Here is a 15,430-nt window from a genome sequence, read left to right as displayed (position 1 = left end):
ATTGAGTTACCTGCTATTTAAAATATGCTTTAAGATACCAAGCCTCATATGTAACCTTATATAAGTATTCTAAATAAGAAACACAAGTGTTTACCATTTATTTATGTATAGTCCATAAATCAGAAAGCAGAATCACATATTTATCCATGGATTCATTCACAAATATGTATTGAGCGACTCCTTTCTCCTCATCACTGTGCCAGGTACTCCTGATCCGATGGGGAGTAAACCAAGGAAGTAAACCATGCTTTCATGCTGCTAGAGAAAGTTGGGGGGGGGGGCAAATCAACATTATTCCAGTGACTTTTCTATGAATACATAATTATACACTGTAGTAAATATTTTGTGTGTATGGGCATATAATCAAGGAATTTTACTCATCTTAAAGATAGAAGCTCTCTCAAAAGATGAGTAGACACTGGCTGGTTAGGAATGGAGAAGAACAGACTGGAGAGTTTCTGAGAGAGCATGGCACAGGGCTCATAGCAGGAAAAATGATGGAACCTCAGAGGACTTGAAAAGCAGAAAAACGTGCTCTCAAGAGAATAGGACGAATGTGTGAGTCAAGGCTGGATGTATAAAGATATGGACACAGTGATAAGCTCTGACGGGACATGTGTGGATTTGGGTCTTTATCCTTCGGATCCTGGAAATTGTAGGAAATCTTGCACAAGTGTGTAGTATGTCCTACCATCTTACCACCTAGCCCTCTATTAAATAGCATTCACCAATTTTATGCCTAAGTGGGCTTCAACATTTGCAATGATAACCTTGAGGTAGCACAAACCCTGAAATGTCTTTAGTATGATCAAGAAAGAGACATTCATATTGTATACACTCATGAGTAGTTTTTCTCTGCAATATAGGTCTTCAAATATTGGCCATCCAGATATTATAGATTCACCCATTCAGCAAACATCTATTAATGAAGAGTAATGCATATTGAGCACAGTACTAAAATACCATGAATGGTATGAAGATGCTGAAATTTAGACCTCTTCCTCAAGGAGTTTTTTGCTTTATTTTTGGTGTGTGTATGCATGCGAAGAAGGGGAGATAAGATATAAACAGAGATATGAGTTACAATAATGATTTGAAAAATCTGTATAATACACAACTGGATATGTGACTCAGTTACCTAGGCTATCAGATTAACCACATTCTCTAGACCATAGTGTATAACAACAGTGCTGTCAGTAATAGGATCCAATAATGTTGCGGGGAGTTGGGGAGAAAAAAAAATATTAATTCAATGTTGACTAGACCTAGGTGACACAAAGCTTTCAAGTGGAAACCGAAAAATTAGTTTGACATGTGGATAATTTATCTCCATGACAGGGGACATCCAAATGTGCTAGAAGTATCTAAATGATTGATGACAGTTTTCTGGCTCTTTCTGACATTTGTTGCTTTGTAGAGTCTGAAAGGGGGACTGAATGCTCTGATGGCCCTTAGGATCATTCTCAGACCCATCTCCAGTCTGTGTAGACACTCTAACCAGACTGTTTTGTCTGCAGTCATATTTTAGTGCTGATTATCGAGAATTTAAGTTTATAAAAACATGCAAGCTCATTATCCAAACCACTACCTTCAGAAATAGAAACAGCAGTGTTTGTGTTTTCATATCATGCTTCCTCCATGTGAAGAATCTGTGATCACATCTGCTAAATTACCTGTGACCCCAAGTTATATAAATATCTTCTCTCTTCTTACTTACCACTTCCCTTGCAGTAGAAGGTGCCATCCTGCGTGAAGGTAGATATTACCACTATCAGTGTATTTGTTCTTCCATTATTGACTATAACAACACGGGTGGTCTGTGTTTGTTATTATTTCTTGTACTTTCTTTGTCCAAATTCAACGAAACTTGTATTTTCTTTGAAAGTAGTCCCAAAAGACTATTTCAAAAATCCTGACACTTTGGAACTTGGAAGTGGAAAAATGGGGCAAAGAACAGACTGAGATTTGCTAGATCACAAAGAAAACATCGAGAGAAATGACATAATAAATTGTATTACTGAGAATTCTTGTATTGAGAAATTGTTTTAATGAAAGAAAAGAGTGGATGGGAGAAGGAAGCCATTGGTGCACTTAAGGATATGGGATGAAGTAAGGGACAACTTATGTTGGTATCAGATTTTGAAGCACCAAGAGAATGGGCACGTGGGGAAGAAGCAACCAGAGGCGGAGGCAGGCTGAATCATCTGGCAGTACAGAGAGTGTAGTTAGTAGGTGTCTTGGTCTGAGGACTGCAGAAAACAGCCCCCTTCACATATCTCTCTGTGACTGGTCTCTGCTGAAGAAGAAGAAAGTCCTGAAATATTGATTCCTAGTATTCAGACACAAACTAGCATGCGCGTCTTTTTTTTTTTTTTTTTCTGGAATATGTAGCCTCTTTAGCCATCATGAGCTACTTATTATCTATCAGCTCCAGGTAGTCTTGGATCATTCAAGATCATTACATAAGTTATCTGGTCAGATGAGTCTTGAAGATGAGGTGTGGGATCCATAACTATTTGGAGAGAGCAAGTCCCTGAGATCAGGGGGGAACAGTGAGCTCTAAAAAAACCAAGATGTTACAAAGTCACAAAAAGGAGAATAATTGTTAAACAAAAAATCATCATTAAAAAAACTGTATATGCTTTATAATATAATGTGGGGTTACTTGTGCATAGATTCTTATAAGAACTTAAATGAACAACCATGTAATTCTTATTCCTGTAAATTTTCCATATGCGCTTCAAGTCACCTTCAAACAAGGAAAGCTACCACATTCTTCAGTATTTTAAGCAAATCCCAACTTTCCCTGATACCAGTTCCAAGATCTCTCAGCCTTGAGAACTGGACATTCTTCATGCCACCTTCCCTGGAGGTTGCCTAATTGTCACTGATATAAATCAAGACTCGCCAGGGACCCATCCTGCTTGTCAGTTGTCTTGGCTGCCCTGCCCCAAGGGGCCATGCTCTTGAGGAGGTTTGTTGGTGTTTTTAGCTTCACAGAAAACGCAAATGCTACCTGACAGGTACTAATGCCAGTCACGCTGCTCCGTGGAAGAGTTCCATCTCCTCGTGCATGTGGTGGCAGCTACACACCTAAGAGAGAGCATCATTTTTAGATAGTCCATTATAGATTATGTGTCACCTATGAAAAGAAAGATCGGATGGGATTTTTTTCAGGTTAAATGTACATTCTGCCAACCCTGCCTCACTGGGTAAGTGTTCACGCTTAATGCTCACCAGTGTGTTGCTGACACAGAGACCAAGCCAGCATATGATCTCTTTGGGAATTGTATGTTTTTATGGAGATATCAAGGTCAAAGGAAGTAGGAAAAAAACATAGATGAAGTGATGTGTCTGCAGAAGAGATTGAGGCCATCTTGATATCAGAAAAATCACTCTACCAAATGGCTGTGAAACTGTCGTCAAAGAGGCTAGGACTGTGTTCTAGGGCTCTCTCTTTATATCCCTGTGGGAGATTGGAAAATATTGCTTAACCTGTCAAAGCCTTTCCTCATCTTTGAAATGGGAATCAGAAAAGTTTGCATCCAAAGTTATTGTGGATTAAATTAGACCACTCAAACAGGGGATCTAAAATCGTATCATTTCATAGTAATAGCTCGGTAATGGCGAGTGCCTGCTGTTCTGGGCTTAAAGCAGTTACCTGGGATGTGGGGATGGCGGGTCATGAAGATCCTATTGCCTTATGTCAGTCCTCTGGAAGATCAGCATGTATATCAAATTCTAACAGGAAAATAAAGTCAAGGATTTGAATAAGCATGTATGTATACACAGGAGATTCTCACTGGAGTGCTCATTGGACAGCAGTGTACAGAGGCATTGCCAAGTTTGTAGGCAGGCAACATTCAGCTTGTTATAAATGGGATGATGGAATGAGGCTCGAAGATTATGGAATTTCAGCACCAGAAGGACTTCCCTGGTGACTCAGATGGTGAAGAATCTACCTTCAATGAAGCAGACCCGAGTTCAATCCCTGGGTTGGGAAGATCCCCTGGAGATGGGAATGGCAACCCACTCCAATATTCTTGCCTGGAGAATTCCGTGGACAGAGGAGCCTGGAGGGTTACAGTCCATTGGGTCGTGAAGAGTCAGACAAGATTGGGTAACACATACACACACACACACACACACACACACTCACTGTAGAGTGTCCCCAAGCATTTTTGAACTTTGGGCTTGCCGAATACCTCCTGCTTCAACGTTTGTACCATTTATCCCTGATGCACCATATCCCTGTGTGGTTAGTAGCATCCCCAAACTCTTTGCTTCTAAACCCATTCTTTAAAGTCAGAAGGTCCTGAAAATCTGAATGTGCCTGCCTGTGGCAGTCCATAAAAATTATCACTGTGTCGTATTTTAAGGCTCACACAGACATTTGTCTAACTAACATTATCGTCCTGCCACATGTCACTTTGTAAATACCGATTCATCAGAATTATCTCTTTGTTGGAAAGAAGAACTCAGCATTTAGAAATCCATCATCCCATGAAGGGATAATTTGACTTTCAGAGATTTGTTCTTCTTTTGATATGACAGAAGAAGAATAAATTGGTGACATATTTTTTGTTTTGTGGCAAAAATCTAATGTATTCCAATTTCAATTGGAATACAGTTGAAATGTATTCCAATTCCATGTCTGAAATTCAGTTGGACATAACTGAAGCTACTTAGCCCACACACACACTTTCAGATCACACAATAGGAAAATTGTTTCAATCTGAGTCACCAATCAACCAATATTTACTGTGGATATATATCAAGGGCCAAAGAGTATACTTTGGTAAATGTCCACATTTTGGGAGGCCAGTATCCTTAAGCTGTGTTTACACCTTACTTGTCAAAATTAATAGTTTAAGTAAAGGCCACTCTATTGGGAGTGGGAGGTGGCAAAACCCTATTAAGAAATGCTGTTAGTGAAAATGGATTAAAGATCTAAATGTAAGATCAGAAACTATAAAATTCCTAGAGGAAAACAGGCAAAACACTCTCTGACATAAATCACCACAGGATCCTCTATGACCCACCTCCCAGAGTAATGGAAATAAAAGCAAAAATAAACAAATAGGACCTAATTAAACCTAAAAGCTTTTGCACAACGAAGGAAACTCTAAGCAAGGTGAAAAGACAACCTTTAGAATGGAAGAAAATATTTGCAAATGAAGCAACTGACAAAGAATCTCAAAAATATACAACAGCTCATGCAGCTCAATTCCAGAAAAATAAACGACCCAGTCAAAAAATGGGCCAAAGAACTAAACAGACATTTCCCCAAAGAAGACATACAGATGGCTAACATACATGAAAAGATGCTCAACATCACTCATTATCAGAGAAATGCAAATCAGAACCACAATGAAGTACCATCTCACGCCAGTCAGAATGACTGCTATCCAAAAGTCTACAAACAATAAATGCTGGAGAGGATGTGGAGAAAAGGGAACCCTCTTACACTGTTGGTGGGAATGCAAACTAGTACAGCTGCTATGGAGAACAGTGTGGAGATTCCTTAAAAAACTGGAAACAGAACTGCCATATGACCCAGCAATACCCCTTCTGGGCATACACACTGAGGAAACCAGAATTGAAAGAGATGTGTGTACCCCAGTGTTCATCACAGCACTGTTTATAATTGCCAGGACATGGAAGCAACCTAGATGTCCATTGGCAGATGAATGGATAAGAAAGTTGTGGTACATATAGACAATGGAATATTACTCAGCCATTAAAAAGAATGCATTTAAATCAGTTCCAACAAGGTGGATGAAACTGGAGCCTATTATACGGAGTGAAGTAAGTCAGAAAGAAAAACACCAATGCAGTATACTAATGCATATATATGGAATTTAGAAAGATGGTAACGATGACCCTATATGCAAGACAGCAAAAGAAGCACAGATATAAAGAACAGTCTTTTGGACCCCGTGGGAGAAGGTGAGGCTGGGATGATTTGAGAGAATAGCATTGAATCATTCATGTTACCATATGTGAAATAGATTCCCAGTCGAAGTTTGATGCATGAGACAGGCCACTCAAAGCTGGTGCACTGGGATGACCCTGAGGGAGGGGATGGAAAGGGAGGTGGGAGGGGGTCAGGATGGGGGACACGTGTGCACCCATGGCTGATTCATGCCAGTGTATGGCAAAAACCCATTACAATATTGTAAAGTAATTAGCCTCCAATTAAAAAAAAATACTGGAGTGGGTAACCATTCCCTTCTCCAGGGCATCTCAGCCCAGGAGTCAAACCCAGGCCTTGATGAGAGATATCTGCATTGTAGGCAGATTCTTTGCTGTCTGAGCCACCAGGAAAGCCTATTCCAATATAAAATAAAAAGTTAAAAAAATAAAATATCCTTCTCATGTGTTAAAAAAAAAAATGCTGTTAGTGAGAGTAAAGCATGCATTTCTCAAGTCTTTATTTTTACCTGGGACCCAGGCCTGGGAGAGCCTATATAATTTGTTAACTTTCAGGACAAAGGAGTTACACTAAAGTAAGTTAAATTCTCTGAGAATATATGGGGCATGGGGAGAGGAAGGATTTGACTCTACTAATTAGTTTCCCTGTCATTTTATTATTCTATTCTTAATTGACCTTTAATAGTTATATATATGTTATATTGTGATTCCTCATTTATTCAGCATGATTAAGGAATCCACTTCAAAATGCTATAGACAAATAATGTCTTACTCTTTGTTGCTGTAAGACTTTTTGAAGCCATTTTGATGAGAAGTAAAGTAAAATGTATTTTTATTCCTTTTTGCTTTGTTAAACTAAGGTTCAATGCAGATTAATTGTGATTTAATAAGTATGAACCAGATTATTAGAATTTTTATATGTTGTCATTCATTTTAAAATGAATATAAATATGTGTTAAATGTCTCAGAATCATCTCAGAATGGCTTTGTGGATATAGTACAGCATTTTCGACTCTTTGGGTGAATTTACTAATAAAACTTAGCTAGATGAAACGGTAATCACTCTAGTATTACCCAAATTAGAATTACCTGAATGTCACATCTGAAGTCATCATTGTTCTTGGAAAATATATTTTAAATACTTTTTGGAATAGAAGTATTGAATAAAAATCCCACGTTCATAAAAGATGATTATAGGTATGGCTTTGGGTCCCTGTATGTACTAGCCGACAGAAAGACTTCAGTGGAGCATTAAATCATATGAAAGGCCATGCTGATTCTGTGGCTTTACTATTAATTCAATTAGATATGAAAGTTTATCTTTCTAAAGGAATTTTAGAACAGAAGGGTAGCCTGATTTCAGTGGATATCTTTCATCAAATATGTCAGTTGTGACACTGGGTAAATTTGAAAGAAGATAAGTCGCACATGGTAAGGCTGCTTCTGAGAGCGGTGATCACTGCACCCTCTCCTCCAGCTAAGTTACAAAAGTACAACTCAGGGCCACAAAACTAGTAATGCAAAAAACGCCACTTTTGATTGTTTTCTGTTGTTTTGTTTTTGCATCTCCATTCCAGTTACATGTAAAAGTTTGACCAGTCCTTTTAGAGTCCCTCCTTCCTACACATCAGTGTCGTTGAGGCTTAGTTACAGAGGGCTCTCTGAAGGTGGGGGCACTGGAGTTGTTTGTGAGGTCCCTTTGCTCCGGGCCTTTGACATTTCCCTGTGACCCCCGCCTGCCCGGGAATCCACTCCCAGGAACGTGGTGCCCTCTCTCAGGAGTGGAGGTGTGGAGGTGAGCACAGCATGGTCTCCTGGCCCCGCCTCAGGGCTTCTCCAGGCTCAGCTCTGACCGTGATGGCTTGTCCAGCCCTCCTGACGCTGCGAGCTCGGAGGGATGGAGCCGAGGACTCTTTCCAGGGGTGCACAACCCCCTTAAACTTAGAGGCTTCCACTTAGTCTCTTCCTTTTCATCTTCTATTCCTGACTGTCTTTGGTAGAGCCTGAGGGAGAATGCTAACTTAGGTCCAGCCATGTCCTTGTAATTCTTTAGCATGTGGCAACCCTGTGTGTCTTGAACCGTCCAGGACTCCAAACTCTGAAGCTCAGAGCTTTATATTGACCACATGATGCAAACTCTAATCAGTTTTTTTTTTTTTTTCCTGTGTTCTGTTATAAACTTCTTAAAAGCAAAGAATAAGAGCTTTGGAGCTTACAATGACATATGAATATGTAAGGATATTACTGCCAGGCTCCTCACTCCAGGCAAGAGTACTGAAGTGGGTTACCACGCCCTCCTCCAGGACATCTCCGTGGCCCAGGGATCGAACCTGCATACCCTGCATCATAGGTGGTTCTTTACTGCTGAGCCCCTACCTTAGCAAAAATATTGCCAGAGCGCTATATCCATACAAGCAAAGTTAGAGGAGTCGTGGATGGCAAGCCAGGCCCTTGTGTTTACTAAACAGTGCGGGTGTAGCACTAACTTCATAAAGCTCATTTTCCCAAGTCTTGACCGGATGCGTAAGGTAGAGGCTGGCTGCCTTCAGCCTTCTCAAATAGACGTGTGTAGATGGACTCTGCAGAAAAATGGATTCTTCTTTCTGCCGCTGATCCTCCAAAGCATGAAAAGGGTTCTCCAGCACACACCATTGTACTTCAGGCCTACAACTCACCAAGGGATGGACGGAGCCAGGTTGAATTCTGTGCAAAATCAGGCGGATCCTGGAACACCATATTGAAAGCCCAGGGGGATCCAGGCAAGATCCATTTCCATAAATGGTAGAAGGGGTAATTATTTGAGCTGTGTGTCATTTCTTTCTCATTAGCTTCAATAGGTGATGGCTTTAAAAACTGGAGTTACAGCCTTGCCACATTTTGTAAACTGTCAGGCTATGCAGTTAATGAGAAGAAATTCCCAAATGAGGGGAATTAATGCATCGGTGTCATCTCAGCAACAGTCCTAGTAAACAAAGTGCCTCTTCTAAGCAATAGAAGTATTATAAATTGGCTGCTTAGACTCATTCTAGTAGGTTTAAGAAAGGGCTGTTGCATGACTTATCAAGAATCATCAAGAAAGTTAGACTGGAGTACAGTTTTCCTTTGGAGGCATTTCTAGTAATGCAAGCTTTTTTTTTTTCCCCCTCCTTTTACTCCTTCCAAAGAGAAATATTGGTACTAAAAGCATTTTAGGCTTTTACAATGTGTGCAGCATCATACTCATTTTTTCTAGAGAATAAAAAATGTGCCCACAAAATAAACATCTACCATTTGTATTAATCCAGATAGAACTGTCCAGGGGTACTTCTAACTTAGTTTTAGTGTTTCCAGTCACACCTGGTGAGGTATCTGGTGAACCCACGGGGAGGCTTCCCATTTCCTCACCCTCAAATAGTGTGTGTTTGCCTTCCTGGTGCCCAGAGCTCTATTATGTAGAAACACAGTATTCAAGCTGTCTGATATAGTTACAATAATTGATGCATGAAAAGTGATTGAGACCTGAAGAGTCCAAGTGCCAGGTGTGAGCCCCAGATCTCTCCCATGTGTCCATGGACATGTCACTGACCTGTCTCAGCCCCATGTTTCCTCAGCCATAAAATGGGGACAACAGTAGTCCCTGCTACATGGTCTCACTTGCCAGGATTCGATAGAATGGTGCCCGGTGGGAATAGTTTATGTGCAGTGGATTTATATGCCATTATGATGGTGGGTGGTGGTGACTAAAGTTACCTTTGGCTTTGTTTTTATAAAAAGCATCTCCCCCATGATTGAAAACCCCTGTCCTTTTTAATGTTCATAGTCAGTCTCATTTCTCCCTTGGCGTTAAACACCCTCAGTCTTGTAAAGTACTATGCACAGGTCAGTATACGTTTATATGTTTCTCTCCTCCCGAGTAGTGCCCCATCAGCCTGGTGAAATAAACAAGATGTGCATCACCCTCCTTTTATAGATTAAAACAGAACTGAACCTTGGAGCAAGTGGGTGACCTATCTGAGAACATAGTTGCTAATGAGAAAAATAATCCCAGTAACTGGTGACACACACTCATTTTCTCTCACGTTCTATCCCCCATTCGTTCGTTTGACAAACACGTGTCAGGTGACTGCATAGGGTGAGCAGCTGAGCTGGAAGCAAATACAGGCTCTGCCTTCAGGGAGCTTCGACTCCAGTCCAGAAGCCAGGTGGAAAACCAAAAGCAGATGAATAAAATCATTGCAAGTTATGATTAGTGCAGTGAAAGAAATAAGAGGTTAAACTAGAAAACAGCAGTTAAGAATTGCTCCAAGAAACCTTAAACACCCTTGGTGTTTAAGCGTGTTTAAGTTCTGCCAACTTAAATAGTTGGCAGAAACCACTGCCACAGCCCTGACTGTCTGTACGAGGTTATTATTCCCATTAATACAGATGAGGAAGGCATTGGTCAAAGGGATCAACCATGTAATAAATACAGCTGATATCTCCCTGTGCTCTTTCTCCTCTGATGCCTAATTGCCTTCCTAGACCCTTAGGACATTAATAGGCACATTCTCCTTTGGGAATCAATTTCTGGTTTTGTTAATGCAGCAGTTTCCTCACTTGCTGACGCAGAGCCCGTAAAGGATCTTCAGTAGAACACCTCTGATCATGATCCTGGATGGATCCCTCTGGGCCTCACTTAGAAATGGCTATGATGAAGAAGTGAGTTGACCTGGTTTCTGTCTCCTCTCCTGAGCTCAAAGCAGGGTGATACTTTCCGGTTTGTGCTCAAATTTTGTTATGTTGATGAAAAGCTAGTAGCTTATACCAAGAAAAAAGACACAAATACACATGTCCTGTCTCATAAGCAGCTTAATCGCACAACAGGGAATTGCAGCCTGAACTATAAAGTTCTCTCTGAACGTGTCTCATCCTGGTGGGACTCTCTGTCCTTTTAGAGTTGGGCGAACAGTCCTGCCACCTTATGAAAACAGATGGTGGAGACTGAAATCATGAGAAACCATATAAAGTACAGAATAATACCTTTAAGGAAAAGCATACCAATAGCAGAGTAGCAGTTATAAATTGAGCTACTAAAGTGGTCTGATGCTCTGGCAGGAATGGGCAATTTACTATGGTAGGGAAATGTCGAATTACAAGATGCTGTTGCTTTTTTCATTTGAGAAAAATGCAACTGTCACAAGCAAGTTTCAGGCAAGTTTGTAACAAATGGCTACATTTTAGAATTAAATTTTAAACCACCAAAGAATCAAAGGAAAACTATGCCAAGAGCCAAGTCAAAGAGGTTCCCCTTCTGTGGATACAAGTGTACAAAAATCATTAGGACAAATAGTTATTGGACTTCAAATGTCTGACAGCCTCGCTGTTAACTTGACTACATAAATCATGCCTCAGGCATGGACTATATTTCAACAGATTCTCTCTTTCCTTGGACAAGTTTTGAGATTGCAGAAGTGTTACTGAATCTCAAGAAGGGCCCCAAACCTAAATCAGCACTATTTTTAGCATGCAGAACTAATCCTGCTCCTGCTGATATTTAAGACATGTCAGTGTCGATAATTGTTCACAGGAAGAAGACAAGCTCTGAGCATGGTCTCTAGGGCCCCATCTCCTATTGCTGCAGCTCTGACCTTCCTTTATTTCTGTAAATGCTCCTGAATTCTTGCTACCACAGGGCCTTTGTACATGCTGTTCCGTCTGCCTAGAACTGGTTTTCCTCAATACAAGGCTTGAATAGTCAATACCTACTCACACTTCACATCTCAGTGTCACCCCCGTAAGAAAGACTCCACTGATGCTCCCCTCCATGATCAAGTCAGTCTCTTTGCTGTCTCTTCTCCCCACGTTCTTTCCTTCTGAAGGTCACTGGCCTCAGTTTGTGATGTCACCTTCCTTAGTGTGAGTTTGTGGTGATCACCTCTTTCCTGTACTCTGGTGCAGGTTCAGTGACACCAGACACTCAAGTTTTTTTGTTTTTTGGGGGTTTTTTGTATACCCGGCTCAGGTCAGGCATAGAGTAGAAGTTTAATAAGTCAGTGTTGAGGAATTAATTTTACTTGCCATTCTTAAAAATGCACAAAACCTATCAATTCAATTGCTTAGATTGGGAGAGGAGGGGCAGGTGGTATGTGCCTGTGTTTTCCTGAAGGTGCTCAGCTTGCTGCCCCTTTCAAGCACTGAAACATAATCTCTCATTTGGAGAATCAACCTGGGCAAATGGATTGAATCAGGGGCTCTGTAGGATTTATTGTGCTGCACATGTTAAATGTTTCATAACTCCATGATGTTGGTTTTTACAAGACACTGAAAGAAAACTGCAAGATCTGCCTTTATTTGAGTTGACGTGTGCTCCATTTTAAGTAAAAAAATGAGAAATTCCCCAAATTCAATAAACTATGATATATAAACCATCCCTGCCTTAAAAGAAAAAAGAATCACAGAGACAGAGGCCTAAGGAATGCATCAGCCTCCCAGCTTTGACCATATCCTTCCCTCCATTAATTATTGTTATTCTCATAAATGGAGAATTGTTACATTTTGCATCCTATGAGGAAGAAATTAGAGCTAGGGCTAAAACTTCAGTAGTGAAAATTATAAAATAATCAATGCTTATTAGGTACTTACTTAAATGACAGTCTCTCATCCTCCAAAAAAAAACAAGTAGATGAATACAAATCTAAATGAACAAAAACCTTCAGCTTTTTGCAAGTGTTACACTCAAGATTTTAATTTTGAGTCTTTTTAAAAGTAATATAGTAACTAATATTTATTGAATGCTTGCCAGATGCCAGCTACTAGACCAAGCACTTGACATAGATGATAATGATCATCAAAATGGGAATTACGTTTTTAGCCTCACTTTTTTAATTAAAATTTTTATTGAAGTAGAATTGATTTACAACATTGTGTTAGTTTCAGATGTACACTGTATGTGTGTGTGTGTGTGTGTGTATATATATATATATATATAATTTTCTAATATTATTTTGCATTGTGGTTTATCACAGGATATTGAATATAGTTCCCTCTGCTGTACAAGAGGACTTTGTTGTTTATGAAAGTGAAAGTGAAAGTTGCTCATTCAGGTCTGACTCTTTGCAACCCCATAGTCCATGGAATTCTCCAGGCCAGAATACTGGAGTGGGTAGCCTTTCCCTTGTCCAGCGCATCTTCCCGACTCAGGAATTAAACTGATGTCTCCTGCTTTGCAGGTGGATTCTTTACCAACTGAGCTCTGAGGGAAGCCAAAAAATATGGAATGGTTCATGAATTTGCTGTTTATATCCGTCCTAAATTTGCATCTGCTAATCCCAAACTCCCAATCCGTCTTTTCCCTATCCCCACCCTTGGCAACCACAGGTCTGCTCTCTTTGTCTGTGAGTTTATGTCAGTTTCATAGAAATGTTCATTTGTGTCATATTTTGGATGCCACTTGTAAGTAATATCATATTATACTTGTCTTTCTTGTCTTTCTCTTAGTTCCTCTAGTATGTTCATCTCTAGGCCCATCCGTGTTGCTGCTAATGGCATTATTTTGTTCTGTTTTATGACTGAGTAATTCCATGGTGCATACGTCCCACATCTTTATTCATTCACCTGTCAGTGGAAATTTTGGTTGCTTCTGGGTCTTGGCTATTGTATATAGTGCTGCAGTGTATGTTGGGATGCATATATCTTTTCAGATTATGGTTTTCCCTGGATATATGCCCAGGAATAAGATTGTAGGTTCATATAGCAGCTCTATTTTTGGTTTTTTGAAAAACCTCTATACTGTTTTCCATGGTAGCTGTGCAAATTTACATTCGCTCCAACAGTGTAAAAAGATTCCTTTTTCCTCCCACACCCTCTCCAACATTTATTATTTGTAGGCTTTTTAATGGTGACCATTCTGACTGGTATGGAATGGTACCTCATTGTAATTTTGGTTTGCGTTTGTATAATAATGAACAGTGTTGAGCATCTTTTCATGTGACTGTGGACCATCTATATGTTGTCTTTGGAGAAATATCTGCTTTAGGTTTTCTGCCCGTTTTCCTGCTGGGCTGTTTTGTTTGTGGTGTTGTTGTTATTGAGTTGTATGATCTGTTTGTATATTTTGTAAATTAAGCCCTTGTTGATTGCATCATTTGCAAATATCTTCTCTCAGTCTGTAGCTTTTTTTCATTTTGTTGATGGTTTTCTTTTCTGTACAGAAGTTTTTAAGTTTGAGTAGCTTCCATTTGTTTATTTTGATTTTATTTCTCTTGCTTTGGGAGACTGACCTAAGAAAACATTGGTACTGCTTATTTCAGAGAATGTTTTGCTTCTGTTCTCTTCTAGGAGTTTTATGGTGTCATGTCTTATACTTAAGTCTTTAAGCCATTTTGAGCTTATTTCTGTGCATGGTGTGAGGGTATCTTCTGGCTTCATTGATTTGCATGAGGCTGTTCAACTTTTCCAAAACCACTTGCTGAAGAGACTGTCTTTTCCCTATCCTCAACTTTTAGTTGATGAACGTGAAACACATATTAACTCTTTTAACCCTCGCGACTCTCTAAAATAGCTAGGGTTTTTATTTTTCACTGTTTTATAAATGAGAAAATGGAATCAGGGGAAGGTGCAGCTCTTTGCCCAAGCTCACACGGCAGGAGGTGGCAGCCCAGGCTTCGGAGCTCCCTTCTGCCTCCAGCTCTGGGTCATTCAGCCAGAAGGAATCCAAACCCAGGTGTGGCCATCTGGAAAGGCTTTTGTCAGTATTTGTTTCTTCCGTTCTGTGCCGCCCTCCAGGGTAGAGACCCTTCATAGTAAATACGCTATAACGTCCCAGCATTCAGAGTCCAGGAGTGGCTCCACTGTGTGTGACTCCAGGCTTCTGGGTTCCTTTGCTTGTTTCTCGAGTGTCTGTTCTAAAATGGTGTGTCTGAGAGGAGCTCTGGTCCATAGGTTTGTCTTTTGTCAATTTGGCCAAATGAGAGAGTTCTGTCTGTCTGCCTTTAAAGCATTGAGCCACTTTTCTACACATAGAAAAGGGAGAGGACTTGGACAAAGGAAACGCCATTGTCCTTGAAAGAGTGGCTCACTTGTCTGGCGGAGAAAGATTGCAGTGAAATGAACTCCAGGCTTGTGTTCCGATAAGAACTTTCTTCCTTTCTCTGGGGACAGCATATCTAACTATTCACTTATATCTCACTTTCTTCTGAAGTTAACACCAGAGTGTGTAAGCTCTTATTAAAATAGTGAATTCTGTTTCATTGGCTCTGTCTCAATCATTAGCATTCATGGAAAGAAAGACTTTGGGATGATGTTGCTGGGCTTCCTGACCTGGATTTGTCATTTGTAGGAAAGAGACCTTTATAGTTCTTGAGAACACTCGGAATGCAGCCATGGGCAGGACTAGAAATTCTGACAGTCTTGTAATCCTAACATGATGATGACAAGAAATTGAGGTAACTTTGAATTTTAAAAAATGTGGATCATAAATACTGTACTTATTGTTAGTTTTCTTGATTATTTTAAATATCATGTAACAGTCAAGTGATTT

At 40.1% G+C, this 15,430-nt stretch overlaps 1 protein-coding gene across 8 annotated transcripts in view; it reads left to right on the top strand.

Annotated features, from left to right (window-relative positions):
- Positions 1-15,430, top strand: part of GRM7 (glutamate metabotropic receptor 7) — an 871,847-nt gene that overhangs the window by 537,442 nt on the left and 318,975 nt on the right. The gene's annotated exons all lie outside the window — the stretch shown is intronic.

The sequence above is a fragment of the Odocoileus virginianus genome, chromosome 26, assembly GCF_023699985.2.
Source record: "Odocoileus virginianus isolate 20LAN1187 ecotype Illinois chromosome 26, Ovbor_1.2, whole genome shotgun sequence".
NCBI lineage: Eukaryota > Metazoa > Chordata > Mammalia > Artiodactyla > Cervidae > Odocoileus > Odocoileus virginianus.
Note: the sequence above shows the minus strand (reverse complement) of the source record. Positions and strands in the feature narration are given on the sequence as shown.